This window comes from Acanthochromis polyacanthus, chromosome 13, assembly GCF_021347895.1.
Source record: "Acanthochromis polyacanthus isolate Apoly-LR-REF ecotype Palm Island chromosome 13, KAUST_Apoly_ChrSc, whole genome shotgun sequence".
Classification (NCBI taxonomy): Eukaryota; Metazoa; Chordata; class Actinopteri; family Pomacentridae; genus Acanthochromis; species Acanthochromis polyacanthus.
This window is the reverse complement of record NC_067125.1, coordinates 5,427,296-5,440,926: the sequence shown is the minus strand read 5'-3', so window position 1 is coordinate 5,440,926 and position 13,631 is coordinate 5,427,296. Positions and strand designations below refer to the sequence as shown.

General features: G+C 40.3%; 1 protein-coding gene across 2 annotated transcripts in view; it reads left to right on the top strand.

Moving 5' to 3' along the window:
* Window positions 1-13,631, top strand: part of LOC110960582 (ubiquitin-associated and SH3 domain-containing protein B-like) — a 60,639-nt gene that overhangs the window by 9,835 nt on the left and 37,173 nt on the right. The window lies entirely within an intron of this gene.

Below are 13,631 nucleotides of genomic sequence, written 5' to 3'. Positions count from 1 at the left end.
AAGAAAATCCACAAATTTTCACCAGATAACTTGAAAACCTTTTTTTAAAGAATGAATCATGAATGCTTCGGGCTGTTTTGTGGGAGAGTAAATCCACATCGAAAAAATGAAGTAATTTAATGAAAAGCAGGCATTCAGTGGGGCAGGGTACTCATCGTAAAGAGCTTTGTAGAGCTGATTTAAATCGTCATACTAAGTTGTATGTTGTCTCGCTTTGTGGTGGCAGCAAACAAATTAAAGTAAAAAAAAAATAGAGGCCTTCCATTCAACCGCTGCCAAAATATTACTTTCAGTTTTCTCTCATTTGTAGATATCTGAAAACCCATAAATCTGAATACATTTTTTGTCAGAGAGACTTCTCTTGTAGATTAGACATGGAAAATGAGAATTGTCCATTTTCTTTTTATGTCAACCAGCAAAAAGAAAGTTGTGTTTGAGCTGATTAGCTTTCCTTCACCTCACGCTTCCAGGGATCACAGTGTCGATGCTCAAATGATGCACTGTGCAGTATTTATTATATATTCAGTTATATTATTTAGCTTGCCTGCTGCCCTTTGAGAACGTTCTATCAGTTTTGTGGCTGTGCATTTGAATGCCGTTTGCCATAAATGAAATGAAACCATCGTCACAAACCTTAAATCCGTATCTCTACACGTCAGATTTTGTTCCCATCTAAAATATGAGATCAGTCTCTGCAGTTTAATATTCCTCAGTATTAGAGTCATTATTTCTGGGCTCTAATGGCAGAAGGTAGAATGACATGAACAGAAGAGAAATAGATGAAGAACCAAAAGCGTTTCAGTGCAACCCCAGTCTGCTTTCATTGTACCCACTGCTGTCTTGTTCGTATGACAGGATCAGTGTCTTGGCGTCGTTAAGTCTGAATTTAATAATTAAAGTTAGATCTCAGTGTTTGAAGCTGTGTCATCCTTTCTTGCTCTCCTACTAGAGCAAATAATGTCCAAAAGATGTTTCATAACCAGTTTTAAAGTATTCCTGGAAGCATTTTTAAAGCCGGTTTTGGACGGAATTCAACTTGCAGTGTTTTACATTCACTGTTTGAGGTAAACTTGTAGCTTATATGACACTTCTGTTGGGTTCACATGCATCTGCTGTCAGTTCATAAAGTGATATTTGAGTTCCTATGTTCTGTCAGCTGGACGCCTACTCACTTCCTGTGTAGATAATGTGGTTTTTTACAAATTCTGCGCTGGTCATAAAATTGCATGCTGTCACACTGAGGACTGTAACGCACAGCTTTGTATCTTCTGGTCCTAGATGCACGTTGAAAAACAGTGTGACAGCTCAACCCCAAACATATTTGCATTTAGACTGCCATGTGTGCCTTCTCAGTGCTGACTTAGTGTGTTCCCCTATTCTGAAACAGCCGTCAGCATAGGAACAGTATTTTCTGTGTAGCTCAGCTCCAGGGTTGAATATTTGCTGATTTAAAGGAGGACAGGGAATTTCTCCGTACAGTATGGAGGTCCAAGTCTGTTACATCTCTGTGAGCTGCATAGAGCATGTCCCTGCTATGGGAACTCTAAAGTGCTGTGGAGTTGGTAGCTCATGAATTATTGAGTCATTCCCTTGTTTTTTTTTTTCCGCCAAGTATCTTTGAAGTGCAGATGAATATGAGCTTATTTGCAAGGTTTGCTCCATTCTGCCTTCACAAATTGGTTGCAGCTCTTTGGGACTATTTGAAGATGGTTGTAAAATCAAAACGGTATACCTTTTATTACGTTGGATGTGTCATCATTATATGTCTGCCTCAGTGGGGAGCATCTAACAAGGTCATATAAATGTCATTAGTCTCCTTCCTGAAATAGGAGAGGTGCATCACTGTCTGGATATAGCCGCCATCGTTCACTGGTGCGCTTCCACTTCAGCTCAGTGATCATATCATGGCTCATTTGAAGCTCTGTCCGGAAGCAGGGAAACAGACAGCACTATCAGATTATGGGGCCATTGTCTCCACTCAAATATCTCACTGTGGTTGTATGAAATTCAAGGTAGTGCAACTGCCAGGATGGAGGCCGGTTTGCATTACAAATACCCCACAAACTAAAGTCTTATTCCAAGCAGTGGATCTTGCTTTTCTACAAGAACAGTCTGCTAATTGTAGTTTAGTAAAAAGCCCCTTCTGTCTCAGCTTTATAAGCAAGTTGTTGCTTGTAGCGTTTTGAGCACAGCAGTCTGAGAGTAAATTATCTCTTTCCTGTAACCAAAAGATTTCTCCATCATTCATTATTTGGCTCCTGGAAACAGAAGCTCTGTGTCAATATGAGCTTGTGGCCTCAGCCACAGATGGAGAGATACTGCAGGAGTGCACCAGTCATCTGGGGTTGTTAAAGAGTGATACCAATTGGTTGATAGGCTGGTGATATATTTGGTTTGAAGCTGATGACTGCCGGTATTGTACCACTGACTTGTATCCTGTAATAGTAGTTTCTTTAACCATCTCACTGCAGGGTAAAGATTTACTACATGTTTCTGACCGTATGATAAAATCAGCAGGGAATAAATGTAGAAGCTAATCTACACTGATTTAGTTGATTTAGGTTAAGTTTTAGTAGAGTCAGATTAACTTCCTTTATATTTTGCCAAACATTTTTTAATAGACCTTTAGCATTTGGCAAACATTGGAAAAATCCCCCAAATACTCTGTTTGTAAAATGATCTCTCTTGTTGTCATGTTCTCAGTACTTAATGCACACTAGGACCTGGATACATCTGGACCAAACGTTGGTTGGACCAAGTCTCCAACTAGAGCATCAGTCAGACCTCAAACAATGGCAAACAGTTAATTTGAGAAATGTTGTAGTTTCCAAATCAGAAACCTGACGTGAAAACTGCATTTCCTTGAATAGCCACTTGAGACTAACTCCAAAAGCAAGTCAATCTTTGTAGACCTCCATGTTACAATATCTAACTGTACAGCACAGAATACCATGTTTAGAGCCTGGTACAACAAGGTCTTTTGTCTCTATTCCTAATCTCCCTATTCATGACAACTCTATGGGGGTTATTGAGAATATAGATCATCTGCTGCTTTGTTGCTTTAGAGCAGCTCTGTTCATTAGAACTACCAGAATTCTACATTGGCTTTTGGATGTAGTTGTCTAGATGACTGAGTTGGCATGGCCTTCAGTTGAGTTTTTCAGTGCTTGGTTAAACCTGCTGGGATTTCCCCAAATCTCAGCACACAATAGCCTCTGACGGTGTGACACAGAGATTCACTCCACGACTAATGCTTTCCTATGTGCAGCCTTGGGTTTCCCTCCAGCTGATCGATGACAAATAGCACTACCTCTAAGACTCTTTCTTAAGTTTCAGACCTCTTAAGATAATACTGTGCTCAGTAATAACAGAATCTCGCTATGTCTCATATCAAGCATGAAATCAAACCTCATTTATGTAAATGAGTCATTGTCAATTTGTCACAGAGTCTTCTCTTTCTACTGTTAAATAAGACAACTAATGCAAAGAATAAATTACATTTTAAATGATTAATATGGATGTATATAGTTGCAAAAAAACGCTATAAATCGCAGCTAAACAGCTAAAATGTAATCCCACAGAGCATTTTTGTGAGTCAATGTAAAAGTGTTCTTTCTTTGTACTTGAAAAACTCAGATTGTTGATGTAAGTGTATAACTGTTGTAAGTGCAACATTAGGGGTTGAATTGGATGCATGGTTGTTAATGGAATATCTCCACAGGGGTACAGAGGAACATTTCCAGCAACCATCACTCCTGTGTTCTAATGCTACATTGTGTTAGCTAATGGTGTTGAAAGGATCGTTGATGATCAGAAAACCCTTGTGCAGTTATGTTAGCACATGGATAAAAGTGTAAGTTTTCATGGAAAACATGAAATTGTCTGGATGACCCCAAACTTTTGAACGGTAGTGTAAATATTCTGCACATGCATACTACGGCCTTTGCTGTGTAGGCCCTACTTGGACACACCTTTTGAGCTGCATGTGGTTTGTCATGATGAAATTTACATCATGTGGACTCTTGCACTCGAGAGAGAGAGAGTAGGAATGTTAGAGCTGAACACTTTGTTTCGGCTTTGGTGTTACTAAGACCTCTTTGGAGTCCCGTTTGTAGGAAAAACGATTCAGAAAGCTATGTTGTGTCTCAGTGAATAGACTCATGTGAGACAGAATGACAAGGTAGGTTCACTGTGTCTGTGATCAGAGTTATGGCTGCATCTGGGAAGGGCCTTCTAGAGGGACATTTGACCTTCAAATGTAGCAGTTTAGAGGCAGTGTTTTGTTGCTGTCTCATACAAAGAATTTCTTTCATCCAGGATTTCTTTATCCTTTTCTGAAGTGAACCCTTTTGAACTTCAGCATGATACCAATGTTCTCATGCTTTATAGCAGGATCACAGTTGCACAACTTTTTTCAGACTTTACCACGCATGAGAGTGTTTTTACCTTTTCTTTCCTTATAGATATTTTGAATTAAAATTGTCTCTTCTTGGCGGGTTTTTTGAGTCAGATTTGTCACGTAGATTTTTTGTCTCAGACATGTATCACCTTGTTGATGTGATACATCTCACCTAGAAATGCATGAAGACTCTTTAACACCATGTGCAGTGTTGGAGATAGTTTTATGTAATACTTTCTTATTTAGCTTGCGGCATTTTTCAGTGTTTCCAATATAATTCAGATATTTCTCAAAATCTGTAGTGTTGCCTGCTCCTGAATAAGTACTGTAGTGACTAATGGCATGGACATTGGTGACTCTCAGTATTAACAAGTATAACAGTCTCTAGAATAGTTGATTTTTTCAGTCCTCACTTCACTTGCATGTCACAATTTTAATAAAAATTGCTTTTCAGCCAGTCGTTCAGGTCCTCATACGACATGATGTATTTTAATGAACATTTATTCTACAATAAATGTTCATTAAAATACATCATGTCGTATGAGGACCTGAACGACGGGTCCTTCTTACAAGTTCTACAACTTGTAAGAAAACAATATCCATCCGTCCATCCATCCATCCATCCATCCATCCATCCATCCATCCATCCATACATACATACATCCATCCATACATCCATACATCCATACATCCATACATCCATCCATACATCCATCCATCTCTTAATCTTCTGTAGGGTCATGGGGGGCTGGAGTCTATCCCAGCTGACTTAAGGTGAAGGCAGAGGACCGCCGTGGCAGGTCACCAGTCTATAACAGGGCCTAAGAAGACAATATGATCCCTTTATTGTTTTAGATTGCATTGTCTGCATACATCTGCAGCTGCAGTCCAGTTCTCAGTATCAATATCAGCCTTCAAGCCGTCATTATTCAGACCATGTCTTGTTACCCCTGCTCATAAACTCCATCTGAATCCATATACTCCACATCTCTCCATGCTCTCCAGCACATTTTAAACATTTATATTTTCTTTCTCAGTTTTGGGAGCTGAAAACTCATAAGCCATGCAGCTGCCCGGTGGGCAGAGAGCAGATTCTGCCTCTGCACTCTGAGTGCAAAGTAAGAGTGAAATCACACTGGTTTGTGCTTTCTTTACAGTACTTCCATGTCTAGGTAGACACATACTAGAAAAGAGGAATGGGTTCTGGTCCTGCGGTCCTTCTGTCACTGTCGTACACTTATACAAACACACACAAGTAATCTGTGAACACAGTTGCTGTTTTTATTTTGGTTTTGTAAAGGAGGGCACTACGGGTTGAAAGGATCAGGAACTAAAGTAGATTTGATGTGGCACTTAATCTCATGCCCAATTTGATGTGGACTGTGTGTGTGTGCGCGTGTGTTCATTCACACATTTCTGTTTGTGGGTAAGTGTGCATCACCGTGCTTGGTACTTGTTTGCCGTCTGTGTGTTCATGTGTCATCTTCTGTCAGGGCTTTTACGTACGAGTGTGTGTGTGCTCGGTGATGACTGAGCCATCTGTGCCTGTAGTACCTTTGCCAATACAGCTACTGGAGCGGCTCCAGCAGCCAGCGTCCTCCAGCTCCTGCCGTCTGCCCCTCACTTCTCTGGACTGAGACACGACGGGAAGCTGCTCCATCACGGGCCGTCTTCCTGCTCCGTTCTCCCTCCCACTGTGCTCCAGTAATCCTGCTGGATGACTGGACTGGAGAAGAAAATAGATTTGATGAGACATTTAATTACAGGCCTGATTGGATGTGGATACAGCCGGTGTTAATGAGTGTTTCACATAACCAGACAACAAATGTTGTTTGTACTCTTCAATATTTATGATTTCCAGACCAGTGCAGAACATCGTCTCATTTAAGTGAATTTGAATGTGTTCCTCCTGTGCACACTGTACTCTGCAGATACACACGTGGACAAAATTGTTGGTACCCCTCAGTTAAAGAAGGAAAAACCCACAATTCTCACTGAAATCACTTGAAACTCACAAAAGTAACAATAAATAAAAATTTATTGAAACTTAAATAATCAAAATCAGCCATCACTTTTGAATTGTTGATTAACATAATTATTTAAAAAAAACAAACTAATGAAATAGGGCTGGACAAAAATGATGGTACCCATAACTTAATATTTTGTTGCACAACCTTTTGAGGCAATCACTGCAATTAAACGATTTCTGTATTTGTCAATGAGCGTTCTGCAGCTGTCAACAGGTATTTTGGCCCACTCCTCATGAGCAAACAGCTCCAGTTGTCTCAGGTTTGATGGGTGTCTTCTCCAAATGGCATGTTTCAGCTCCTTCCACATATGTTCAATGGGATTCAGATCTGGGCTCATAGAAGGCCACTTTAGAATAGTCCAACGCTTTTCTCTCAGCCATTCTTGGGTGTTTTTGGCTGTGTGTTTTGGATCGTTGTCCTGTTGGAAGACCCATGACCTGCGACTGAGACCAAGCTTTCTGACACTAGGCAGCACATTTCTCTCCAGAATGCCTTGATAGTCTTCAGATTTCATCGTACCTTGCACACTTTCAAGACACCCTGTGCCAGATGCAGCAAAGCAGCCCCAAAACATTACTGAGCCTCCTCCATGTTTCACCGTAGGGACAGTGTTCTTTTCTTCGTATGCTTGGTTTTTGAGTCTATGAACATAGAGTTGATGTGCCTTACCAAAAAGTTCCAGTTTGGTCTCATCTGTTCAAAGGACATTCTCCCAGAAGCTTTGTGGCTTGTCAACATGCATTTTTGCAAATTCCAGTCTGGCTTTTTTATGAGTTTTTTTCAGCAGTGGTGTCCTCCTTGGTCGTCTCCCATGAAGTCCACTTTGGCCCAAACAATGACGAATGGTGCGATCTGACACTGATGTACCTTGGCCTTGGAGTTCACCTTTAATTTCTTTGGAGGTTGCTCTGGGCTCTTTGGATACAATTCCAACGATCCGGCTCTTCAATTTGTCATCAATTTTCCTCTTGCGGCCACGTCCAGGGAGGTTGGCTACTGTCCCGTGGGTCTTGAACTTCTGAATAATATGAGCCACTGTTGTCACAGGAACTTCAAGCTGTTTAGAGATGGTCTTACAGCCTTTACCTTTAAGATGTTTGTCTATAATTTTTTTTCGGATGTCCTGGGACAATTCTCTCCTTCGCTTTCTGTTGTCCATGTTCAGTGTGGTACACACCTTTTCACCAAACAGCAGGGTGACTACTTGTCTCCCTTTAAATAGGCAGACTGACTGATTATGAGTTTGGAAACACCTGTGATGTCAATTAAATGACACACCTGAGTTAATCATGTCACTCTGGTCAAATAGTTTTCAATCTTTTATAGAGGTACCATCATTTTTGTCCAGGCCTGTTTCATTAGTTTGTTTTTTTAAATAATTATGTTAATCAACAATTCAAAAGTAATGGCTGTTTTTGATTATTTAATTTTCAATAAATTTTTATTTATTGTTACTTTTGTGAGTTTCAAGTGATTTCAGTGAGAATTGTGGGTTTTTCCTTCTTTAACTGAGGGGTACCAACAATTTTGTCCACGTGTGTAGCACACCACACAGAAAAGCAAAGCATCAGAGTGTAAAAAAAGCATGTTGTTTCCTTACACTCAGGGTGACCAAGCTGATTTGAAGATACAACACAGCTCCTGTGAGACTGTAGCTCAGTTCTTTGCTGCATGATAACTAATCTATTGCTGCATGTAAAGCAGAGGGTTGTGGCTTGACAGGAACGATCTGGATCCAAAGTCAAAGGCTTTTTTATGTTGAGAGAGGCTGACCATCAGACAGAGCATCAGTAATGAGATGCAAGATCCCTTACAATAGTTTTCCTGTAATAAGGCACTGATAATCTTGATTTCAGCTCCTGTCCATCAGGAATCTGCACTTTGAGCTAAAGAGAAAAGCTACCAGAAAGCTTTTGAAAACACAGTTCACTCCCTTCTGAGCAACACAGAAACATCAGAACAGAGTGATGTTGAACTGATGTTGACTGATATGGAAACAAGTAGGCATGAATATGGTCTTGTTCCTTTTTAGATTGTGTGCCTTTCACATTGATAAAAATATACAGTGTGATAGATAAAGGCAGAGTGAGGGATGTAGTTGGACCAGCAGGAAGTATCACCTGTTAAAAGAGCAGCATTGCAGCCTTCGTAAAGCATGATTAGTTTCAACCCTAAATATATTTCTGTGTAATGCAAACACATGAGCGTTATCTCTTCATCCTATTTGAATTGTAAATAATTTTATGAATAAGTGCATCATGTGCTTCTAGATTAAAGCAGCGGCTCTTAAAGAAAAACGTCTTCTACAGAAACACACTCACGTTTTCATTTTGAATCTAGAATAGCAAATTCTGTTTGAAGTTAAGATTCTAAACTTTAAATGAAGATGACACTTCAAGTAGATGCTTTAGTCAAGGTTTTAGCTATTTGAAAAATGTTTTAAAACCCTGAAACAGGATCACAAAAATCATATAAATGTATTTGCATTTATTTACTCAATAAAGTGCTGCATCATTAACCAGTTGATGGTTATTTGCTTCTCCTAGATGTTTTCACATATAGAGATATATAGATATAGATATATATTTAAGAGTCAAATGCAGATGATCTTGACATAATATTGCCGTGCCATCTTCTCTGTTGCATCATGCATGTGAGCACTTTATGCTGTTCTGTTCTGTGGCCCTAATGTCTTTGACTGAGCACATTTAGCATGTTACAGCTCATGCGTGTGCTTTCATCTGTTGCATGAGAAGAGAACAATTGTGTTTAGCGCTCCAGTCAGTAGGAAATGGTTTGTTCGTGTTCAGTAAGATGTAACTATAAATTTGTGATGGGTTAGACTGTGAAATGTAAATTTTTTACCAAGGGACTACCTGTGATATGTGACAAAAACATGTTTCTTTTTGATCATAAAAGTATTTTAAAATGTTGCGTTTGTTTCCAAAGTGTAATTGGTAATTATTTTTTAAAAACCTTTTCAATGCAGCATTGAATTTGTTTACCTTGCACAAAAAATCCATCATGAAAAACACGCCTGTTCCTAAAATGTCACAATTCACACCAGCTATGCGGAATGGCTGTATTTACTTTTTGAACTGGCAACTTTCATATTATATTGCTTCATACAGTAGCAGGTTGAAATGGTTTATCACTGAACATCTTTTCATCAAGAGTGAGCGCCTCTTCCAGCATATTTAGCTTTTACTGAATTATATGATGATGTCTTTCTTTACTTTCTTTTAGGTGTTTTACAAGAACTCTTGCGTGTGCAAACAGAGGTGTTAAACTGTGGTGGTGTTAAGTCACGCAACCACGACCTTTCTCTGCGTGTGAATCACTAAACCCATTAACTCAATCCTTTAGCTCATTTAACACGTCAGACGATTGAATCAGATAAAAGGTTCTAAGAAATTCAAGTTGTCTTAATTTTTTTTCACTGATACTGAATGAAATGACCACAAATGTGAATTGGGTCATTCACAATAATAAGCCTTGAAATAATTTTCATACAACTCTTTTAGCTTTCAGTGACAATTGGTTTAAAGTGGCATTTTCATTCGTAACTCATTTAGAAGTTCTTGATGCAGGTTCCCACAGAGGAACTAGATTGGTCACATTGATTGGTGTTATGAGGAATTCAAGTATGTTTGATTGGTTGCACAAACAACATACATTCACTGGCCACTTTATTAGGTACACCTGTTCAGTTGCTTGTTCACACAAATGTCAAATCAGCCAGTCACATGCAGCAACTCAATGCATTTAGACACGTAGACGTGGTCAAGACAACTTGCTGAAGATCAAAGCGAGCATCTGCATGGGGTAGAAAGGGGATTTAAATGACTTGGTACCAGACGGGTATGAGTATTTCAGAAACTGCTGATCTACTGGATTTGCGCGCACAACCATCTCTAGGGTTTACAGAGAACGGTCTGAAAATGAGGAAATATCCAGTGAGCTGCATTTGTGTGGATAAATAATGCCTTGTTGATGTGAGAGGTCAGAGGAGAATGGGCAGACCGGTTGGAGATGATAGAAAGACAACATTAACTCAAATAACCACTGGTTACAACCAAGAAATGCAGAATAGCATCTGAACCACAACACGTCCAACCTTGGAGAAGATGGGCTACAGCAGCGGAAGACCACACCAGGTGCCACTTCTGTCGGCAAAGAACAGGAAACTGAGGCTACAATTCATACAGGCTCACCAAAATTGGTCTGATGAGTCTTCATTTCAGCTGCGACATTCAGATGCTGGTGTAATGGTGTGGGAGATACTTTCTTGGCACACTTTGGGCCCCTTAGTACCAACTGGTTTGCATCATGGATGTGCAGCCGACAAATCTGCAGCAACTGTGTGATGCTGTCATGTCAATATGGACCAAAATCTTTGAAGAATGGTTCCAACACCTTCAGGGTTCTCGCCAGCACATTTCAGCGTAACGGCCCGTTACGCTGTCGTACCGGGCCGTTACGCTGTGATTAGGGCCGCTACGCTGTTATTTTGACAGATAACGCCATGTGCATTTGTTTTTATCTATCTAGGTTAATTTATGTCTCCCCACCTCAGCCGTACTGTCCTGTCGATTGACCCGTTCCCATCTAAAATTAAGAGTCGCTTCCAATCTCGGGGTTACAATTAGCATGTCTTGGTTGTTTCCGTGATGCCATGTATGGTGAATAGTGACCTGAATCACGAGCATTTGGAGCATCTGCGTGACGCTCATTGGCTGACATCTGGGCCGGCCGCTCGCGAGATTTAATGAAGGCTATTGCACATGCATGTGCGGGAGGACCTGTCGTTACGCTGTAAAAAAATCCTGGTGAGAACCCTGACCTTGATGAAAGTATGCCACCAAGAATTAAGGCAGTTGTAAAGACAAAATGGAGTCCAATTTACTGGCAAGGTGTACCTAATAACGTGGCCAGTGAGTGTACATCTGAATAGATGATTGCCAGAATGTGAGCTGGACATAAATTAGTGCAGCGTCATCGATGCTCCAACCCTCACTGTCATCTTCGTCATGAGTAGTGAATGAAAGAATGATACAAGTAGCCGAAAGCAGATTCCATTGTAGAGCGTCTGGACATCCAGTGGAGCTTGGTGTAGAGTTGTTGCTTTGTCAAGTCAAATGGGTATGCAGGTATAACATGTGGCACTAGTTTCCAGTTAAGTATGCTTCATTCAGGTGCCTGCTGTTGGAAAGTGGTATTTTTCTCATGACTGTATGACACTGTTTCCAAAAATAGTGATCACACACTGAACACCAGAACCCCCGCAACAAATGGCAAAGTTTGCAACCAGCTGGTGATGAAATTAGAACATTTTAGCAGGTAAAGCGTCACACATTTCTTATTTTAGCATAGGTTGGTTGAGACCAAAATAGAGCAAAATGAAGAATCTTCAACTGGACCGGAACACGACAAATAAATGCCAACGTTGTTCAGTGTCTGTATGATTAAAAACAAAGACGAAATGATATGCTAGCGTGTTTGCTCTGTTAGAAAATAAAATGTTAAGACTGCTCTTCTGATGTTCTGCTTCAAGTGGCCAAAAAGGAAGGCATCTTTAATCAAAGACATGCAGATTAGACTGAATTTAGATCAACTTCTTTGGCTTGATTGTCACTGTTCTTATACTCATCATTTTATTCAGGGTTTTGTGGTCAGAAATGGAGGTGCACTAAATGCTTTTTAAATATAAGTAGATCTCATAGTCATGGCAGATGTAAGACCTGTGTTCTGGTTGATGATCAGGTCCAGGAGGAACAGTGTCTGGTAGATCAATGCAAAGCTTTTATCATTGTAATATGAATGAGGGTTTCTTGTTTTCCATTAGTGTCTGTGTGTGTATGTGAACTTGTTTATCAGTTTAGAAATATGTGTGCATAATTGGAGTCGAATCAGTGAGCGAATAAGTTGTCTGAACACTGAACAGTCTCTGTGGGTTTGAGCGGCTGGAACGTCTGTAGTCTTCCTCCAACAAGGACCAATTAAGATTAATGAGTTTGGAGGACAAACAGCAGAGGAATGAGTTGTGGAGAAACATGCTTATTGTTCCCCAGAAGACGCCAACAAAAGGCTTTAAACCCAGAGTTAATTTTCACTATCGATAACAAACAGGCTGAATCTGTCCTTATTACTGAACATATTAGAGTTTTAGCTCTACAAACAGCTCCTGGAGGCAGAGCTGGCCCAGAACACAAGTCATATCACAGCAGAGCCAACGCTTTACTCAACCTCACACGACTGAGAGAAAACTAAGTTTACAACACTTGTATAACAGCGCTGCAAGACGTACTACTTTAGTGCAACTTAGGATGTTCTTGTTTTCATAGGAATAGCTCAGGTTTCAACTCTGGCTAATAAACATACAAAATGGTTTGATGATTACAGAGTTGGACTAATTTTACACTAATCAGCCACAACATTAAAACCACTGACAAGTAAAGAGAATTACCACAATGCAGTGTTCCTCTGGGAAACCTATTACCTGTCCCCCATTCCTCCATGGCAGTTGTGCTCCATGACAGCTGTGGCCTCCCCAAACACAGCAGTGTTCCTCGCCACACTATAAAACTGCTCCGGAACAGGTTGAGGATCATGGCGAAGAAGCATGATGTTGACCTGGCTTCCAAACTCCCCAGATTACAACTGAATCAAACAGAATGCGGTGTAGAAAGCCCAAGCCACAGGTAGCCCAACCCCTGACAGGATGTCCCAGTACCACAGGACATCATAGTGGTAATGTGCCGATGGTCTGACGGTTTAGAATTGTTACAGAAGCACAAGGAAGCCGTACGTAATATTAGTCAATTTAAATGTTGTGGCAGATCAGTGTATTTGAATAAAAAAGTAGCCAGCAATAGCAACAGCACTAACAACTACAGTTAGATGCTGCAAAAATGGTTGTTTATTTAACTTACTTGTGTATATTGAAAATGCTCACTGAGAAAGGGGAATTCAGGCCTGTGAGTTAACAGTTAGCTAGCTAGCTATTAGCGTTAACTGGCTGGCCAGTGTTAGTTCTGTACATAGACTGTATGTAAAAGATGGACGTAGCGACCCTGACGTCACTCATTGCTTTGTGAACTACTCCTATGAAGCGTCGAAGTTTTTCATTTGCATGTTTCCATCTTGGGCTTTTGAAACTGTAACCAGTAAGTGGTGGATCTGACTAAGAACTCATGGACATT